The sequence below is a fragment of the Bidens hawaiensis genome, unplaced genomic scaffold (genome assembly GCF_021521415.1).
Source record: "Bidens hawaiensis isolate Kalapana, Puna unplaced genomic scaffold, B.hawaiensis_p1.1 tig00028471_1, whole genome shotgun sequence".
NCBI classification, from domain to species: domain Eukaryota; kingdom Viridiplantae; phylum Streptophyta; class Magnoliopsida; order Asterales; family Asteraceae; genus Bidens; species Bidens hawaiensis.
This window is the reverse complement of record NW_027494648.1, coordinates 54,305-72,341: the sequence shown is the minus strand read 5'-3', so window position 1 is coordinate 72,341 and position 18,037 is coordinate 54,305. Positions and strand designations below refer to the sequence as shown.

Genomic DNA, 18,037 nt, shown 5'->3' with positions numbered 1-18,037 from the left:
TATTTTTTAACAAACCTAGTAAATAAATAATAGGATGAGATACGTAACTTAAAGCTAAAGATAGTAAGATATCGTTATATGCGGTGTCACGTCCATTTTCACCACAATAATAATAATAATAATAATAATAATAATAATAATAATAATAATAGTCACTTGCCTCCAAACTCCCCAATCCCATGTCGGTTGCCATTTACCCGCCACCAATCACACAGCACCCGTTGCCGGTTACCCAATAAAACCCACAGATCTCACCCAATCCAATCTGTGGGTTTCTTCTTAAATCAAATATAAACCATCCAATCTCTTCACTATGAAGTTTGAAGGATCAAATTCAACTACTTTTGATGTAAATTCGATTGGTTGTGTGCTGTTTTCAGAAAGATGTTTGAGATACATTCTCTCGCATACTTCACCTCGTGACGCGTGCAGGGCGTCCTTGATTTCCAGAGCCGTTAAGTGTGTGGCGAATTCTGACGCCCTGTGGGAGTGGTTCTTGCCGGCCGATTGCCAGGATATTATTTCACGGGCGGTCTCTCCCCTCAACTTTTCGTCTAAGAAGGACTTGTATTTTCGTCTGTGTCAGTCGCCCCTGCTTATTGACGGTGGGACTATGGTAAGCTGTTGTTTTTTTAATTATGCGCACCAGCTGTTAGATGAAATGTCTCTTTGGTTTGGTTTGTGATATTGTGTGTGTGGCTGTTCTGTTTGCGGGTTAGATATAGTTAAGCAGGGGCGGACCTAGCCCTTCAGTAGGGGTAGCCTCTCAACTTTTCGTTGACAGTGTAAAAAATTATCTTTTTGGGCAGCTTTTCGTATTTCGTTACCCCTGAAAATAATATGACGTTACCCCTATTTGTTTAAAGCTCAACCAATTTAAAAGTTCAATCAAAGAAAAACCCAACCAAAGTTTAAATCCCAAACCAATTAAAACACATTAACCATTTTCAAAAATAATACTCGTTTGGAAATTGGAAACTAGCCAGACATCAAACAGCGTTGCACCAGACACCACCACTCGACACCATTTTGAGGTTGAAGTTTTTAATATGGTTTTGAATAAGCAAACACAAGAACATGAAAATAGATTCAGTGGCGTCTCAACTACTTTGTTAGAAAATATGTATGGTTTAAATTCTTGCCATTCATTTTCTAAGTTTGATATATCTAAGATAGTGTTATGAGATGTGTCCGAATGATTTTAGTAAGGAAGAAAGATGGTGTATTTGGGTGATGATCTTACGACCTTTATCACACTTTAAAGGAAAATGATAAATTTACAAAAATGGGTGATAAGTATTTGAACAATGCTTTAATTTGTGAGGTCGAAAGAGAAACATTTGATAAAATAAAAGAAGAGGATGTAATGTCTCGATTTCAAGTTTTCAAAAACCGAATAGGAGAAATTTGCACCATATGTGCTTAAATTTATTTATTATCGTATTTCTATACATAAAGGGCGGTTATGAGGCAGGGCTGGGTGGTCGACCGATCCCGGCCTGACACCCCAATAGGCGTAAATTTTTATTTTTTAATGTTTAAACCCAATTACTCAACTAATTTAAGGGCCAATTTTTTTCGCCTTCGGCCTAAAAAATTTTCACGATTCTTGGAGATGCCCTGGTTTACATTGTGTGAAATACGGTAAAAAAATCTTTTGAACGTTACCCCTGAAATTGATGTCTAGATACGCTACTGTAGTTAAGACAGCTGAGCCATGGTAGGGTATCAAATTGATGGTTTATAATCAAAGGTTTGTAAGGGGGAAATCGGTAAAAATAGGATTTTGACACCTGGGTTTATGCCAAAATAGGGATCGGGTTATAGCGTTTTATTAGTAATAGACGCTTTCGAAGCCAATTAGGCAACACCCATACTTCTTGTCAGCTTTTTTAAATCTTGCACATCAAGTGTTCGATGAAATGTCTCTATGTTTATGTTGTGTGATATTATGTGTACAATTGCTATGTTGTCGGTTAGACAGTTAAACCATGGTAGGATATCAACTTGATGATTTATAATCAAGGGTTTGCAAAGGGGGAATCGGTAAAAGTAGGATTTTGACACCCGGGTTTATGCCAAAGTAGGGATTCGGTTTTAGGGTTTTAAGAAGTAGGTGTATCCAGAACCGAACAATTAGGCAAAGCCAAATAAGTACATCCAGCTAAAGAGGTTGGTTTTCAGTCGGCACAAAAAGTTTTGAAAAGTGCTACAGGGTCCATGAAAACGACTAATCAAGTCAGTACACGACTACACGTGTAACAAGTCAGTTGAATTTTAGTCACGTCTATAGTTTTGATTGGTTGTTTTCATGGACTCGTTGTAGTTTTCAAGTTTTGTAGTGTTAACCTTCTTAGCTGGTGGAGCTTATTTGGCGTTTTTTGATTGGTTGGTTTAGAACATGTGGGCAAAAAGTCAATGTCTAATTTTGCTAAAAAGTGGGTCCAGATGTTTATTTTCGTGATTTTCTCTTTATAAAGGGTTGTGGTTCATTTTAATAGCTGGTCTGTGAAGCGATAATAGTTGCATCCCTAAGTGAGAACAAACTGGCAAAATCACGCCTAAGAAATGTGTGCGTTTCAACTAAAGGTGTACTTAACGTGGGCTCGTTCACTTAAGTTCAAATCAACTAACTGGACAGCTGCTTAATGATTCTTAACAGATTTATAAACAAGTTACCTAGATTATCATAAGATGCATGAATCCTGTCCACTATACATCAAGGGGTCACCATTCTAGTACCATTTGTAGCAATCAAGGTCTAAAGAAACAGACTACCTCAGTAGCTTCTTTAGTAACTAAAACTATGGTTGAAGTATAGTAGATTAGCAGCCCGTCACCTCGAACGTTGTGGGATGGGATCAGTGGCGGATCTAGAAACTAATTTCAGGGGTAGCGTAAAAAAAAATTTTTAAACGTACATTAAGAAAAAAAACAAAATTTTACCGGTTTTGCGTTTATGGGGCCTGATTACCTTTCGCGCGTAGCGGAGCCTAGTAACGCGTTTTGCTCGTGCAGGTGTCTAGTTACCCGTTTGGCGCATCCCGAGCTCGGCTTCTTGCTACAAGCGTGCCGGCGCCCAGTTAACCTATTTGCAATGGCGGATCAAAACAAGTTGGTTTATAATGGGCGCGTCAAAATAACCTAAACTTGTTTGCATAATGATATTGAAAATTATTCAAACTTATTAACATACTAATACAATGACTTTATTGATATCTTTTGATCATATCAAACACATATTGTTAATGAGTAGTTTTAAAGTTCACTCAACAAAAATATTGATAAACACAATATTTAATTAAATAAGAAAATAAAAGAGTCGAACAAGTTTGAACTTGAAGTTGGAATATTTAAACTTGGTGATAAACCGATATCGTTTTCTTTTCTTTAACGTTTAAAAAGGTTGCTAATAAGAGGTTGTTTACTCATCTTCAAAGTTCCCTAAACAAAATTTGAACTGAAAACCTAATATCAATTACAATTTACACATAAAATAAAGGCTAAATCCCTAATTAATTTCAATTTAAATATAACCCTAAATACCTAATCAATTCCAATTTAAACATAAATCCTAAATCCCAAATTAACTCCAATTTAAACATAACCCTAAGTCCCTAAATACAAGAAATCTTACCGGAAGAGAGGCCGGAGGTGGAGTGTCCGAGTGAGGTCAGGTGGTGGCTGGTGGAGGTGGTGGTGGCGGCGGCCGTGGTGAATTGGTGGTGTGTGGTGAACAGAGTCTAGAGAGACCTGTCGGTTGTGTGCATGTGTTCATAATATCAGATCTTTTTTTATTGTTAAACTTAAAAAGATTATTTGGGTTATTGGGTTTTTTGGTTTGCGCTTTATAATTTAAGTGAGCTTTTGTTGGGTTTAAGTATTAAATTGGTTGGGCTTAAAATACATAGGGGTAACGAAACACGAAAACCGACCAATTTTTTTTTTACACTACCGGCGAAACGTTGAGGGGTATCGGAGGCTACCCCTCCCCATTAGCTAGGTCCGCCCCTGGATGGGATGTAACACGTACGAACTGAAATGAGCTGTCAAACCTCCTGCACCATTCGGCCCTTGATTCGTTATGTGGGTGATGTTTGATTTTAGCTAAATTGAAAATATGTAACTTAATTGATTAGTTAAGTGTGCTTTGTTTTGTAATGTTTCATATGCATTGTACGACCAGACCAATCAGCCCTTGCTCTGTGTTGATTCCTTATGTTTAATGTTTGGTTCTAGCTGAATCAAAGAATGTGCATAACTTGATTTGTTTATTAAGTGATTGCAAGAACATGATGTGTTCAAATTGTGAGCTGGGTCATCAGTTTCCATTACAGAACTCAAAGATTTCCCCCTCTTTTAAGCTTTATATTTATATTTATACATGGTACTTTTCTTTGGTGGTAGTTTTTTTATTTATTTAAAGACTCAAGAAACCGAGTCTAAGGTGTGAAACTTTTTTAAGTTGCTCGTTTATGATTAAGCAAGTATAGGACTCTAAAGGTCTCTCCATGTTATGTTAAGGAATAGGAAAGTAGTAACTGCCTAGACAAGCCTAACTACGCCCAAACAAACTCCATAAGTTTGTTTTCATGATTCTCCCTTTATAAAGGGCTGTGATTCATTTTCATAACTGATCTGTTGAAGTGATAGATAGTTGCCTCCCTAAGTACGAACAAATTGTCAGAATCATGTGTACTTGACAAGGGTTTGTTCACTTAAGTTCTAATCAACTGACTGGACAGGTTGTTATCTAGATTATTATAAAATGCACCACTCTTGTCTACTATACATCAAGGGGTCAATTTCTAACACCATTTGTAGCATTCAAGGCCTAAAGCAACAGACTTAACTCAATAACTTCTTTAGCAACTAAAATTATGGTTGAAGTTAATAGTAGCCCATCATCTCAATCAATGTGGAATGGGATCTAACACGTATGGAACAAACTGAGCTATCAACCCCCCCCCCCCCCCCCTGCATCAATCGGCCTTGATATTTGCGTTGATTTCTTGTGTGAGTGATGTTTGCTTGTAACTGAATCAAAGTACGTGCATAACCTGATTCGTTAGTTAAGTGTGATCTGTTTCATAGTGACTCATGCATTCCGTAACAGAACTCAAAGCTTTATAAGCTTTGTGTTTTTATTGGCTCATGATATATTTCTTTAGTGGTAGTGTTTTTATTTAAAGATTCAAGAAACCACATGCACGGGATGTGAAACTATTTTTACTTGTCGTCTATTATTAAGAAAGTACAGGACTCTAGAGGTCCCTCGGGGTTATATACTAAGGAATAAGGTAGTACCCAACTGCCAAGACAAGGCTAACTAGGAGTCTAGACTGTTAATATGCCCAAACAGTTGGACACAAGTGTATGTGTATGAAGCAAGTACACTTGAAAATAACATAATAAATCAATCATTTCTTTTCTCATTGCTAATGATCAGTAGTTTGTTTTGGAGCAGATCACCAACACATAGGTTTAATTTTTTTTTTTTTGGTTAAAACCTCTTGTCATATTATGGACTTATAAATGGATCAGTTATAGTTAGTAACCTATCATTGTACAAATAATAGAGTCTATAGCTCCAAAAACAGGCACAAAGACCCAAATTTGAGCTTTGATAATTTCATTGTGCAGAAATGGGGTAGGAATGAAGAATCCTTCCAAAAGATGGGTCACCAACATAGATATGAGTAAGCAATATGTCCAAAATGCTTACGTCCAAGTCTCTAACCTTGAATACCAATAATGATGATAATCATAAATTTAACTAAGAGTACTGTCACAACCCGACCAAAGGCGGCGGAACATGCCGAGGTGTAACGATTGTCCATAAGCACATGACACTAATTAAAGTGACAGTATTTAACAAACTCATTTTATTTCACAACATCGAAAATGTCACATAACAATTATCCATAAAATAACCATAAAAAAGATATCACAAAATATGGCAAATTTGATATTGTTCATTTTTACTAATATCCTAAGGTCTTTGATGTCGTTTTCTTCACAATCATAAATCAACCAAGATGCAAACCTGCAACATTTCATAAAATAAAGTTTGTCAACACAAAGGTCGGTGAGCAATTCATAAGTTTAATCATATTAGTATATAATAAAGATAGCCACAAAACTTGCATACGAAACGATAAATAAAAGTGGTAATTTGGATAAATAGATATCGCTAAACACATTAGAGACACCTAGCTATAAGGGGTTGCCAAATAGTCTAGGATTTTATAGTTATCGTTAATTGCATTGCGTTAATGACACATTGCTATAAGGGGATGCCAAATAGTCTAGGATTTTATAGTTCCACAAACCAAAAGCGATAAACACATAGGCATATAAGCATAGAACACACCAAATCGAGCAATTATATAGGTAAAGTATACAACTACGTTTGTGGTTTAAGATTCAAATATAAAGCATTTTGTTGAATAAGTATGAAATGTCACCCCCAAAATAAAAGATGGAAAATGGGGTATGAAGTACTCACATTCAAGTAGTAAACTTGAAAGATGATAATTTGGAGATTTGTCGGAACGACGAGTTTAACGCACAATGCCTAAAAAGAAAAGAAGTCTTGAATTTAAAAAGGTTGTCTTGAAGGTCTTTAAACAAAATAAATGTTGAGAAATGTAAATAATTAAAGTTCAAGGTTTAAAATGTGACTATTTAAGAATTTATAATAATAACCCTTTAAAAATGTAAGTTTGCTCGAAACCGAGTTAAAGTATCTAACCTTAATATTTACTCAACCTATGATAAGTAATAAGGTGGGTAAAATGCAAGAATGCAAATCCCTTTAGAATAAAGATACTAAAACGGGTTTTTCTATCGAGTGTTCGGGTTGTCGGTTCGGGTCTTGATAATTGGTCAAACCCAGAGTCAACTTTCCAAAATATCGAATGTTATGAGATAACTCAATAAAATTTAATAAGACTTAACCAAGTATGTAGTTCCATTGTTTTAGAACTAACAACGCACGTTAAGCGAGTGTTCGGTCTTGTCGGTCCAAACTTTGTTATGAGATCAAGTTGGATCCAACATTTCCAAGCACTTAAGAAAATATTTAAAAATCAATTTGTAACTATTTTTAAAGAAATATACAAGTCTTGACGGCTAAAAAAAACACACTTGTGTGTCTTAAGCGAGCAAGAATCGGTTTGGTTCGGTTTCCATCTTACAACAAGTTCATAGATGGTTTCCACATGTCCAAACACTAAATAACTTGTATAATAATGTACAAATAAAAAAATACCAAAAGTTAACAATAAAGTCTTTAAACAAAAGTTCGGTTTTCGATTCGGATCGTGTTTCGGGTTAAGACCGAGGTAAGATTCTACAAACCCATAACCATAGAATTTGTAAAAATGATTTTAGAAACTTAGATCTAACACTAAGTATGTTTAAACAAACAAAACTAGTAACAAAGTTCGGTTTACGGTTTAGAGCTATTTACGGTTAAACCGATGCATAGACTCTTAAAACCCATAACCATGGAACTTGTAAACATGACCAACAAACTAAAATAAGCAAGATTAATATGTATGAACAAGTTATATAGATGTATACATATCAAGGACACGAAATCCTCCATGAAGCCTTGCCTTATGGGGTCCGAAACCTCACCGACCGGAATCGGAGAAGTAACTACCAAAGGTAAACAAGGGGTGTATATTATATATATGTTGCACAACCATAAACAAGTATTAATAAGGCTACATAAACTAATTAAGATGAAAGACCAAAATCCTTCAAGAACACTTAAGAAGATAACCTTGAATCTTTGATGTTTGAGAGTGTTTTTTTTTTGGAGTTGTAGCAAGGGAAAAATGAAGAGGAAAGGTGGTGTATATATAGGGTAATGTTGGTGGTCAAATATGGGTGTGAGACACAAGAGTTTTCATGCAAAATGGATCAAGACAAACACAAAACAACAAAAAAATAAATAAATAAATAAATAAAAATAAAAATAGGATGTTTTCAAGACCCAACAAGTGTGAAACAATATTGTAACATAAATCCATCATTTTGATTATAACATAAGCTTCGGTTTACAAATCGGGTCGGTTTACATAATAAACAAATACAAAAACGAATACAAACAAGACCCGAAATTGACGAATGTCACAGTATCCCCTAGTTTAGGAAATTTCGTCCCGAAATTAAGACGAAGACGATGCTGCGAACAAATGTGGATACTTCTCTTTCATTTTGTCTTCTCGCTCCCAAGTGAATTTCGCGCCGCGTCGTGATTCCCATCGAACTTTGACTAACCGAATACGGCTACGCTTGGTTCTCTTCTCGTTGCGATCCATGATCTCAACGGGTCGTTCAACCAAGACCATCGACTCATCGACATGTACTTCGTCGAGAGGTATATGGAGATTACCCTCGGCTAAGCACTTTTTAAGATTTGAAACATGAAATGTCGGATGAACACCGGTAAGTTCTTCCGGTAGTTCGAGTCGATAAGCTACTTTTCCAACACGCTCAAGGATTTTAAAAGGACCAACGAAACGAGGAGCTAGTTTACCTTTCTTTCCGAAACGGGCTACCCCCTTCCAAGGAGATACTTTTAGAATGACAAGATTGCCAACATTAAATTCGATCGGTTTTCGCCGTTTGTCGGCGTAACTCTTTTGACGACTTCTAGCGGCTAGGAGGTTATTACGGATTCGATCAATAACGTCGGTGGCTTCTTGAACCATTTCGGGTCCCGTGATTTGAGCTTCACCGACTTCGTTCCAACTTATCGGAGAACGACATTTACGACCGTAAAGAGCTTCGAAAGGAGCCATCTCAATGCTCGAATGGTAGCTATTGTTATAAGAAAACTCAATGAACAGAATGTGAGAATCCCAATTCCCACCGAAATCAAGAACACATGCTCGTAGCATATCCTCGAGAGTTTGTATTGTACGTTCGGATTGACCGTCCGTTTGAGGATGATAAGCGGTGCTAAGATCGAGACGTGTTCCCAAAACTTCTTGAAGTGAACGCCAAAAATGAGAGGTATAACGAGCATCACGGTCAGAGATAATAGTCAATGGTAAACCGTGTCGGCACACGATTTCTCGAACATAGATTTGAGCAAGCTGCTCGACAGAATACTTCTCGCGGATCGGAATGAAATGAGCAGATTTGGTCAAACGATCGATGATCACCCAAATGCTATCGTTGCCCTTTTGGGTGTTGGGCAATTTAGTGATAAAGTCCATAGCAATGTCTTCCCATTTCTAAACGGGAATCGGTGGTTGCTCGAGTAAACCAAAAGGTCTTTGATGTTCGGCTTTAACTTTGAGCAAGTAAGATATTTAGATACGAATAACGCTACGTCCTTTTTCATACCCGGCCACCAAAAGGTAGCACGAAGATCGAAATACATCTTATCCGCACCGGGATGAACGGAATACCGCGAATTGTGAGCTTCGTCGAGTATACAAGTACGAAGGTCATCGCGATTTGGAACCCACAAACGATTGAGAAAGTACAAAAGACCATCGGGTTTGGTTTCTAGTTGAAGTTCGGCTCCACATGACATTTCGTCATACATGTTACCTTCTTTAACGGAGGTACGTTGAGCTTGGAAGATTCGAATTTGAAGATCGGTTTGAACGACAACGCTTAGAAGCAGAACGGATTTAACATTAACCTTTCGACTTAGGGCGTCGGCGACAACATTTGCTTTACCGGGATGGTAACGAATTTCACAATCGTAATCACTAAGTAATTCGGCCAATCTTCGTTGTCTCATATTGAGATCTTTTTGGTCAAAAATGTGTTGAAGGCTTTTATGATCGGTAAAAATCACACATTTCGTACCATAAAGGTAATGTCTCCAGATTTTGAGAGCGAAAACAACGGCACCAAGTTCGAGATCATGAGTCGTGTAGTTCTTCTCGTTGACCTTAAGTTGCCTTGATGCGTAAGCGATGACTTGACCTAGTTGCTGAGGACACAACCAAGACCTTGATGAGAGGCATCACAAAATATCACGAAATCGTCGTTTCCATCGGGAAGGGTTAAAATGGGAGCATTGCAAAGCATGTCCTTGAGACTACAAAAGGCTTTTTCTTGCTTCGAACCCCAATCAAATGGTTTTCCTTTATGAGTGAGGGAGGTAAGAGGCAAAGAGATCTTGGAAAAGTTTTGAATGAAACATCGATAATATCCGGCTAAACCGAGGAAGGATCGAATTTTCGTGGGAGTCGTTGGAGTTTTCCAATCCTTAACGGCCTCAATTTTAGCGGGATCAACATGAATACCTTTGTTGTTTACGATATGTCCCAAAAATTGAACTTGCTCCAGCCAAAATTCGCATTTGGAGAACTTGGCATAAAGTCGTTCGTTTCTAAGAAGTTCGAGAATGGAACGCAAATGATGCTCATGTTCGGCTTTGGATTTGGAAAAGATGAGAATGTCATCAATAAAAACAATAACGAATTTATCGAGGAATGGTTTGCAAACGCGGTTCATGAGTCCATAAACACCGCAGGTGCATTTGTTAACCCGAAGAGCATAACTAAAAATCCGAATTGTCCATATCGAGTACGGAAAGCGGTTTTTGGAATGTCTTCTTCGCGAACACGCAATTGATGATAACCTGATCGAAGATCGATTTTGGAGAAGCAAGTTGCGCCTTGAAGTTGGTCGAATAGGTCGTCGATTCGTGGCAAGGGATAACGATTTTTAATGGTGAGTTTGTTAAGTTCCCTATAATCGATGCACATACGAAACGAACCATCCTTCTTTTTCACGAAGAGAACAGGAGCGCCCCAAGGAGAAGAGCTAGGACGAATGAAACCTTTATTGGAAAGTTCTTCGAGTTGGTTAGATAATTCTTGCATTTCTGACGGGGCTAAACGGTAAGGAGCCTTGGCCACAGGCATCGCGCCGGGCACAAGATCGATTCGAAATTCAATCGGACGAATGGGTGGAAGACCGGTGACATCGTCGAGAAAGACATCGAGGAAATCACGAACAATAGAAATATCTTGGATTTTCCTTTCCTTTTTGTCTTTTGTCGCCAAGAGAGCCAGGAGCGGAGCATACTTTTGGCGTAAGTATTTTTGCGATTGAGAGCACGACGTGAGATTAAGCCTTCTCGAAGTAGCTTTTCCGAAGACCTTAAGGATTTTACCGTTAACAAGCGGAATGCGAATGAATTTATCGAAGCAAACAACTTCGGCACGGTGCAAAGATAACCAATCCATGCCTACTATGACATCGAAACTTCCCATTTGCATCGGGATGAGATCGATGGAGAATTTATGGTTAGCAAGAACGAGAGTACAATCGCAGACGACAGAATTTATGGTGATGGAGTTCCCATTGGCGACTTCAACAGAAAACGACCGGGAAAGCTTGGTTCGAGACACGGCAATTTTTGACTCAAATTTCAAAGAAATGAAACTTCTATCGGCACCCGTATCAAATAAAATGGAAGCCAAATGTTGGTTCACTAAAAACATACCGTTCACAACATCGTTTGCCGCTTGAGCTTGATTAACATTCATCATGAAAGCTCGTCCTTGATTGCCTTGGTTGACTTGAGGTGCTTGCGGTGGTGGAGGAGGTGGTGCTTGTATGGCTTGGATGAGTGGTGCATTGTGTTGGGAAAATTGAGGTTGGTAGGTTTGAACTTGGTAAGCTTGAGTTTGGTAGTAAGGTGCGGTCATGGTTTGGTTAGTAAGGATGAGGCGAGGACAATTGTTGCGGAAATGGTTAGGGTCACCGCAATTGTAGCAAGCTCGAGGTTGTTGAGGTTGGTTTGGTGGGTAAGGTGCATATCGGTGTTGAGTATTTTGGGGAAAAGTTCTTGGTTGGTTTGGTTGGTTAGGTTGGGTTCGTTGTGCGGATCGGCATGTGGTGTTGAGATGACCAAGTCGGTTACAAATGGTACAATGGCGACAAGGCATTTTTGGTGGGTGATGGAGTTGGCAAATGTTGCATAGTGGGGCGGTACCGGTATAGGGTTTTCGGGTTTGGGGTGGAATTTGGGTTTGTTGTTGAGGTTGGGGTTGGGTAACGGCATAGTTTCGGTAGTTGGTTTTGGGTTTCTTCTTCTTGTTGCTATTGTTGTGACGGGAAGAGTTGGAGTAGTTAATTGCTTGTGGTGCGGGTTCAACCTTGGCTTGTGGTGCGGGCTCGGGTTTGGCTTTTTCGTTTGGTTTCTTGAGGGTTACGGTACCCGCTTTCACATGATTCTCCGATAGCGCACCGGCTAGAGTAATGGCATCCTCAAGATTCACGGGTTTGCTACTTATGACTGAGTCCCGGATTTGCATAGGTAAACCCCCAATGTATTTGTCAAGCTCACGCTCAGCCGGTGTAACCAAATGAGGGACGAGAATGCTTAACTCGTGGAAACGGAGTGAGTAAGCGGCGTTATCACCACTATCTTGCTTGAGGTTCCAAAATTCCTCCTCAAGCTTTTGAAGTTCGTGTTTGGGACAAAACTTCTTCATCATGAGAGCCTTGAGGTCGGACCATGGAAAAGCCATAGCCGTTTCCGACCCTTGGAGATGCATGACACTACCCCACCATGTTAGAGCGGATTTTCTAAACATGCTTGAAGCGAAATTTGTCTTTTTCGCTTTGGGGCATTCGCTATATCTAAACACATTCTCCATAGACTCGAACCATTGCAACAAGGTAGTCGCACAGTTCGTACCCCAGAATTCGGTTGGGTTGGCACTAGTAAATTGCTTATATGGGTAGGATACGGGTTTGGGTTCAACGGGTGCAACAACGGGTGGAGGAGGTTGGGTAGCTTGGATTTGAGTTACAAGTTCGGGAATAACAACGGCCATTTGCTTGATGATAAAAGCAGTCATACGTCGGTTGGTGCTCTTGCGCGGTCTTAGTGGAGGCATGCTAAAAGATTATAAAGAAATGGAATAAGTTTTAGGTAAAAAGAAATGGATATGAGAGTGTATAAAATAAGAATAAGGTGAAGTTAAATTTTCTTTTTGATTGTGAATCCTAGAGTTAGTGAGGAGTAGATGTTAGTGTTAGATAAAATAAAAATCTTTGTATATAAACAACAAACTGGAAACAATCGTAAATGATTTTGAGATTTTGAGGGGTTAAAGCTTAAAAATTTGAGATTTTGAGGTTTATAGAGTCGGAAAATCGTAAATGAACCACCATGATTTGATATTCCAACTCAAAAAAAATTTTTATAAAACACAACGTTGGAGTCTAAACATGTGCACGAATCACCGCAATTTTTTTTCATGTTTTCGACTCAAATAACGATAATAACACCATAAATCGGGATACAACGTCATGTCAAAGCACTAGTCCACGAATCACCGTAGTTCTATTGTTTTGACACCGAAAAATTAGGATGGCGACCGGAACGCTCGCATTCGACTACTTAAAGTATTGACATGTATAACATGGTTTGTGGCCTAGAAAATGAGCACTATAATCCCACCATTCCAGGTAAGTAAATCACCTTCGATTCTTGGAATCTTTTTGTCAAATGGTCATTTTATAATGTCTCGCTTCCTATGAGGGCCACGAACCCGATATAAATGCAACCTTTAAGGGATTATAAACAACGGGATCCAAATTAATCTTGTAATCCATAAAACACAATGAAAATCTACTTTTTGCGTTTTAAGGTAAGGATACCTTGGAAATACTATGAAAGTGTGTGTATGTGAACATTTGGGATATTGGTGAATTTTAAACAAGTTTATAAATAATATGTGATATGAACAATCAAAATAGAGTAAACACGTATGGGCACACGTATAGGACCCTAAGCATAACAATACTAGGTCGTTACGTCTAACCACCTATCCTATTGTCATGGCTCTAATACCAATCTGTCACACCCCGACCAAAGGCGGCGGAACATGCCGAGGTGTAACGATTGTCCATAAGCACATGACACTAATTAAAGTGACAGTATTTAACAAACTCATTTTATTTCACAACATCGAAAATGTCACATAACAATTATCCATAAAATAACCATAAACAAGATATCACAAAATATGGCAAATTTGATATTGTTCATTTTTATTTATATCCTAAGGTCTTTGATGTCGTTTTTTTCACAATCATAAATCAACCAAGATGCAAACCTGCAACATTTCATAAAATAAAGTTTGTCAACACAAAGGTCGGTGAGCAATTCATAAGTTTAATCATATTAGTATATAATAAAGATAGCCACAAAACTTGCATACGAAACGATAAATAAAAGTGGTAATTTGGATAAATAGATATCGCTAAACACATTAGCGATACCTAGCTATAAGGGGATGCCAAATAGTCTAGGATTTTATAGTTATCGTTAATTGCATTACGTTAATGACACCTTGCTATAAGGGGATGCCAAATAGTCTAGGATTTTATAGTTCCACCAACCAAAAGCGATAAACACATAGGCATATAAGCATAGAACACACCAAATCGAGCAATTATTTAGGTAAAGTATACAACTACGTTTGTGGTTTAAGATTCAAATATAAAGCATTTTGTTGAATAAGTATGAAATGTCACCCCCAAAATAAAAGATGGAAAATGGGGTATGAAGTACTCACCTTCAAGTAGTAAACTTGAAAGATGATAATTTGGAGATTTGTCGGAACGACGAGTTTAACGCACAATGCCTAAAAAGAAAAGAAGTCTTGAATTTAAAAAGGTTGTCTTGAAGGTCTTTAAACAAAATATATGTTGAGAAATGTAAATAATTAAAGTTCAAGGTTTAAAATGTGACTATTTAAGAATTTATAATAACCCTTTAAAAATGTAAGTTTGCTCGAAACCGGGTTAAAGTATCTAACCTTAATATTTACTCAACCTATGTTAAGTAATAAGGTGGGTAAAATGCAAGAATGCAAATCCCTTTGGAATAAAGATACTAAAACGGGTTTTTTTTATCGAGTGTTCGGGTTGTCGGTTCGGGTCTTGATAATTGGTCAAACCCAGAGTCAACTTTCCAAAATATCGAATGTTATGAGATAACTCAATAAAATTTAATAAGACTTAACCAAGTATGTAGTTCCATTGTTTTAGAACTAACAACGCACGTTAAGCGAGTGTTCGGTCTTGTCGGTCCAAACTTTGTTATGAGATCAAGTTGGATCCAACATTTCCAAGCACTTAAGAAAATATTTAAAAATCAATTTGTAACTATTTTTAAAGAAATATACAAGTCTTGACGGCTAAAAAAAACACACTTGTGTGTCTTAAGCGAGCAAGAATCGGTTTGGTTCGGTTTCCATCTTACAACAAGTTCATAGATGGTTTCCACATGTCCAAACACTAAATAACTTGTATAATAATGTACAAATAAAAAAATACCAAAAGTTAACAATAAAGTCTTTAAACAAAAGTTCGGTTTTCGATTCGGATCGTGTTTCGGGTTAAGACCGAGGTAAGATTCTACAAACCCATAACCATAGAATTTGTAAAAATGATTTTAGAAACTTAGATCTAACACTAAGTATGTTTAAACAAACAAAACTAGTAACAAAGTTCGGTTTACGGTTTAGAGCTATTTACGGTTAAACCGAAGCATAGACTCTTAAAAACCCATAACCATGGAACTTGTAAATATTACCAACAAACTAAAATATGCAAGATTAATATGTATGAACAAGTTATACAGATGTATACATATCAAGGACACGAAATCCTCCATGAAGCCTTGCCTTATGGGGTCCGAAACCTCACCGACCGGAATCGGAGAAGTAACTACCAAAGGTAAACAAGGGGTGTATATTATATATATGTTGCACAACCATAAACAAGTATTAATAAGGCTACATAAACTAATTAAGATGAAAGACCAAAATCCTTCAAGAACACGTAAAAAGATAACCTTGAATCTTTGATGTTTGAGAGAGTTTTTTTTTTGGAGTTGTAGCAAGGGAAAAATGAAGAGGAAAGGTGGTGTATATATAGGGTAATGTTGGTGGTCAAATATGGGTGTGAGACACAAGAGTTTTCATGCAAAATGGATCAAGACAAACACAAAACAACAAAAAAATAAATAAATAAATAAATAAAAATAAAAATAGGATGTTTTCAAGACCCAACAAGTGTGAAACAATATTGTAACATAAATCCATCATTTTGATTATAACATAAGCTTCGGTTTACAAATCGGGTCGGTTTACATAATAAACAAATACAAAAACGAATACAAACAAGACCCGAAATTGACGAATGTCACAAGTGCCAACTCTGCCTAGCATATAGTTTATTTTTGTCGGTTAGATATTTCATGTACATGGATAGATGGAATCTTGTAATCATGGTGAATTCATGTAAATTGTTATCAAAATTTTGTTTAATGAAGCCTGGAAAATAGTGGAATTTCTGTAATGTAACTCCGTTTCTAAATCAGTTTTAATTCTTTTGGGTACAGAGTTTCTCCCTTTATAAACAGAATGGGAAAAAATGCTTTATGCTCAGAGCAAAGGCGCTTTCGATATCTTGGTCCAATTCAGTTTTCTGGAGATGGAGATCGTCACCCGAATCAAGGTCAATATTATATCTTATTAATTCTCAAATAAGTGATATGAAAATAATTAAAATATATAGGGGAAAGTTAACGTACAAATGAAATTAATGTGCTAATTGTGAGAACCAAGTAGGGTAATTATAATTTATAAATACATCATCATCATCGTACGCGGTATATCCCACCAATAGCAAAGCTATGATAGGGTCTGAGGAGGGTAAGATGTAGACAGCCTTACCTCAACCCCGCAGGAATAGAGAGGCTGCTTCCGGTGAGACCCCTGGCTCGATAGTAGTTTTGCATCAAGTCTTGGACTAAGGCACATAGCACACAACCATCGGGACACCGGCCGATTGGTGCATGTACCCTCGTCTTTCGACTATCAACACCACCACATGATGCCTGAATAACCTTCCGCCACTTTTAACATTATTTTCACGAAATTAGTAAAATAACGTCAAAATTAGTGCAATTTCACTTTTGCCCATCCGAGGATTCACACATATATACCTTATATATGCGCGGACCGCAAGCAGGGCGCTAATTATAAATACAAGTAGAGTAATTATGTAATTACATAATTACTCTACTTGTATTTATAATTACTCTACTTGATTCTCATAATTAGCACGTTAATTTCATTTATATTTGATCCAAACACAAAATATATAAAGAAGTCTGTACTTTTGAACTGATTACAGATTTTCAGAAGTAGCTGAACTTGTAGCTGTGTGTTGGCTAGAAATTAAAGGCAAGTTTAAAATAAGTATGCTTTCATCAAACACAACATATGCAGCATACCTTGTGTACAATATTGGCCTGCTCTCACATGGGCTTGATTTCCCAGCAAAAGCGTTGGTTAGACATGTTGATGGGACTGAAGATTCCAATGGCTATGATGATGCGGCAATGACTGTTGTGTACTTGAAACCACCAAGTGAAAATACACATTCAGAAACGATAAGCAGCATCCCGCAAACGCGAGCAGATGGTTGGATGGAGGTTGAGTTAAGTACGTTTTATAATGATAAAACGGACGGTGAGATGGACATTCGGTTAGCAGAGACGTGTGAACTTAATTGGAAATGTGGGCTTATAGTTGAGGGCATCGATATCCGTCCTACAAATGAGGAACGGTGAAGCAAAAGGTAAAACCTGTTCCGAGAAGATTTGGAACATGTGGATTAGGTAACTTGGTTTTGGTTAGTGTTCATTTGAATGTTAACATGTGTTTGTGATTCTTTAACAGTAAGCTGAACCATTAATTGTAACTGGATAGTTTCATGACCTGAAATTCTAATGCGGGCAGTTGTATGATGGTGTGAAAATAACAAACATACCCAGTAAAATCCCACTCATATTGAAGCTATTGTTAGGGTCGGATGATGGAAAACATGATATTTATCCTAAGGGGCTAAGGGCTAGAGAGGAGGCCCACACGGATGGTGTAAAAATATAAAATGAAAAAAATTAAGAAATTCTCCACCCAAATTGGGTAGACGAGGGAAGTGGCACGAGCTCGTGCTACAA

At 37.6% G+C, this 18,037-nt stretch overlaps 1 pseudogene across 1 annotated transcript; it reads left to right on the top strand.

The window, feature by feature from the left end:
- Nucleotides 1-313: 313 nt before the first annotated feature.
- LOC143577132 (putative F-box protein PP2-B12 pseudogene) lies at nucleotides 314-17,819 on the top strand (annotated as a pseudogene). Its single transcript, XR_013143065.1, has 3 exons — nucleotides 314-616; nucleotides 16,412-16,527; nucleotides 17,209-17,819. The product of XR_013143065.1 is annotated as a putative F-box protein PP2-B12 pseudogene (transcript).
- Nucleotides 17,820-18,037: the final 218 nt, after the last annotated feature.